Below are 3,663 nucleotides of genomic sequence, written 5' to 3'. Positions count from 1 at the left end.
CTCAAAGGCTTTATTTGGTCTATCTTAGCCTTATCAACCTCTAAACCAGCCTTAGAGATCCTGTGTCCTAGAACTATGCCTTCCCTCACCATAAAATGACATTTCTCCCAATTTAGGACCAGATTTGTCTCTTCACACCTCTCAAGGACTTTTTCCAAATTTCCTAGGCATTCTTCATAAGAATCCCCAAAGACACTGAAGTCATCCATGAAGACTTCCACAAATTGTTCTATCATGTCAGTAAAAATTGCCATCATGCACCTTTGAAAGGTGGCTGGTGCATTGCATAGCCCAAAGGGCATTCTCCTAAAGGCAAAGATGCCATAGGGACAAGTGAAAGTGGTCTTTGGCTGGTCTTCAGGGGCTAAGGCTATTTGATTGTATCCTGAATAGCCATCTAGAAAACAATAATATTCCTTACCAGTCAATCTATCTAACATCTGGTCAATAAAAGGCAAAGGAAAATGATCATTCCTAGTGGCCTTATTGAGTTTTCTGTAGTCCATACAGATCCTCCAACCAGTGACAGTCCTAGTGGGTATTAATTCTTTTTTTTCATTCTCCACAACAGTGATCCCACCCTTCTTAGGGACACACTGTACTGGGCTGACCCAGTTACTGTCAGAAACAGGATATATTACCCCAGCATCCAACCACTTAATTATTTCCTTTTTGACTACCTCTTTCATGATTGGGTTCAATCTCCTTTGCTGCTCCCTAGAGCTGCTGGTTGGGTCAGTCAACAGAATTTTATGTGTGCAATAAGAAGGACTAATACCTTTTATGTCTGCTAAAGACCAACCTATAGCCCTCTTAAATTTTTTTAAAACAGTCAGCAACTGTTCTTCCTCTAGCACAGTGAGCAGATTGGACACTATGACAGGCAAGGTATCTTTTTCTCCTAGGTAAGCATACCTAAGATGATTAGGCAGAGGCTTGAGTTCTAGCACAGGGGGCTCTTCAATTGAGGGTTTAGGAATTTTTAACCCTCTCTTGGCCAATTCTAATGACTCAAAATTTTTATTTTTCCAAACCACATCAGTTCTAGAATTCAGCCACTTAACTACTTCCTCAGAATCAGTTTGACTGATTTCAAGATCCTCAAAACCAGAATTTTTCAAAGAGTCTAATGCAGACTCATGCAAAAATTTATCTTTGACCACACAGTCAATGATATCTAGCCTAGAGCACTCTTCCATGTCTCTTGGATATTTCATGGCCTTCAAAATATTAAATTTTACTTGCTCACCATTCACATTTATGGCCAACTCACCCTCCTTAACATCTATGACAGCCCCACCAGTGGCTAAGAAAGCCCTTCCCAATTTAATTGGAACCTCTCGGTCTTCCTCATAGTCTAAGATTATAAAATCAGCTGGTAGAATGAATTTATCTACTTTCACCAAAATATTCTCTACTTTCCCTTCCGGATAAACTAGAGACCTATCAGCCAACTGTAATGTGACAGTGGTGGGATTAGGCTCTCCTACTTTCAACTTTTTGTACACACTCAAAGGCATTAAGTTGATACTAGCACCTAAATCACACAATGCTCTGCCTATGTAGTGGTCTCCTATGGTACAAGAGATTGTAAAACTTCCTGGGTCTCCTAGTTTAGGAGGTATTTTACTAAGAAGATATTGACTGCTCTCTTGTGTAAGAGCAACAGTCTCAAACTCTTCTAGCCTCCTTTTTCTTGAAAGAATTTCTTTCATGAATTTTACATAAGTGGGCATTTGTTCTAATGCATCCACAAATGGAATGTTGACATGCAACTGTTTTAGGAGGTCTAAAAATTTCCTAAACTGATTATCTTGCTTCTGTTTTTGTAACCTTTGAGGAAAGGGTGGTGGAGGTCTTTTTGAGGCATCAGGTGTCTCACTATTTGGCTTAGGGGCCGAACCCTTTTGAGTGGGTTTTTCAATGGAATTATTCCCTAAAGGCTCATCTATAGAGGGCTGATTGTCTGGTTCAACCAGAATAGGTAAGGAGTTACTGTGCACAGCCCCTTGGGGGCTGTCATGAACAACAGAATTCTGAACAGGTTCAAAATTTGCATCCTTTTCTTTCTGCATGTTCTCCTCTTCTCTTTTTTTTAATGTGGAAGGTCTAACCACAGCTTCTGGCTGATTTACAGATCTGCCATTTCTAAGCTCTATCATATTGCATTGCTCTTTATTTCTCCTAGGCTCTTCAGTGTTACTAGGCAAGGTACCAGGAGGTTTGGTATTCATAGTGTTTGCTAAATGGCCTAGTTGGGATTCTATGTTCCTTAAGGATGCTGGAATACTTTGCACAACAGCTTCCAAGCTGTTTTGCTTGGTCTCATTCTTAACCAAATATTCCCTTAACAAAGCTTCTAAAGAAGAGGATGGAGCAATAGGCATCTCACTAGGTTGAACAACAGCTTGCTGCCTTGAAGTTTGTTAGTAATTCTGGGTAGGAAAAGGTATTTTTGTTTGGGCATTAGAAGGGCCAGCTTGCTGCACCTGCCCTTGAAAATATTGAGGCTGTTGGTTCTGCCTCCATCCCTGGTTAAAGTTATTGGGAAAATTATTTTGGTTTCTATTTTGGTTTCCCACATAAAACACAGATTCTGGGTTGGATGGGCAGCTATCATACAAATGGGGCCCACCACAGCAAACACAAGTTACACTTGTGTTTATTGCGTTAACTTGAGGTTGAGTCACAGGTGTTTGAGGTGTAGGTACAGGAACTTGGGGTTGGGACAATCTTGCCTCAATGGTTTGTCCTTGGGTTCTCACTAAATTTGACAATGCATCAAACTTGGCTGAAAGGGCTGTTACAGGGTCTATCTCATGTAAACCAGCCACTCTCCTAGGCTGATTTCTCTCTTCAGGCCATTGGGCATAATTTTGAGTCATTTGTTCTAACAACTCATGGGCTTGGTTAAAGGACATGTCATAAACATGCCATTAGCGGCAGAATCTGCCAAGGCCCTGTTTTGAGTATTCAGGCCATTGTACAAGGTTTGTAACACTGCCCAAGAGGGCAAACCATGGTTGGGGCATTGCTTAAGAAGGTTCTTGTACCTCTCCCACACATCCACTAGTGTCTCTCCATCCCTCTGCATGAAGTTAGCAATATCACCTCTAGTTTGCACTATCTTATTGGAGGGGAAAAATTTCATGATAAATTTCTCAGCAAGGGTGTGCCAATTGGTTATGGAGTTGGATGGAAGGGAGTTCAACCACTCTTTGGCTTTGTCAGCCAGTGAATGAGGGAATAACTTCAATCTTAGCACATCATCCGAGATGTTGGGATTCCTAAAAGTGTTGGCCACTTCTATGAAATTTCTAAGGTGCTTGTGTGGGTCTTCCATCAATAACCCATGGAACTGCCCCATGTTTTGGAGCATGGTGAACATCACCGGTTCTAGCTTAAAGGGCACTCCATTCACAGGTTGAGCTATGCTTGGATCTAACTCATCCAACACAGGTATGATGAAGTCCATCATGGACCTATCATTATCATCAATTACTGGTGGGTTCTGTATCCTTGCAAGTCCTCCTACCCCATCATTCCCATTTACACTTCCTAAATCCTCCATTTCTTCAACTTCTAGAAGTGGAATTTGCATATGTGCTCTCTAAGCTCTTCTTCTAACTCTAAAGGTCCTTTCAGGTTCAGGGTCAATTGAAT

At 41.3% G+C, this 3,663-nt stretch overlaps 1 non-coding gene across 1 annotated transcript; it reads left to right on the top strand.

The window, feature by feature from the left end:
• The first annotated feature begins 3,014 nt into the window (after positions 1-3,014).
• LOC133300079 (small nucleolar RNA R71) lies at positions 3,015-3,120 on the top strand. Its single transcript, XR_009750018.1, has one exon. It is a non-coding gene; the product is annotated as a small nucleolar RNA R71 (small nucleolar RNA).
• Positions 3,121-3,663: the final 543 nt, after the last annotated feature.

This window comes from Gastrolobium bilobum, unplaced genomic scaffold (assembly GCF_033153095.1).
Source record: "Gastrolobium bilobum isolate Gb01-03AN ecotype WA unplaced genomic scaffold, APGP_CSIRO_Gbil_v1 utg14654, whole genome shotgun sequence".
NCBI lineage: Eukaryota > Viridiplantae > Streptophyta > Magnoliopsida > Fabales > Fabaceae > Gastrolobium > Gastrolobium bilobum.
This window is presented reverse-complemented; position numbering and strand designations above follow the sequence as displayed.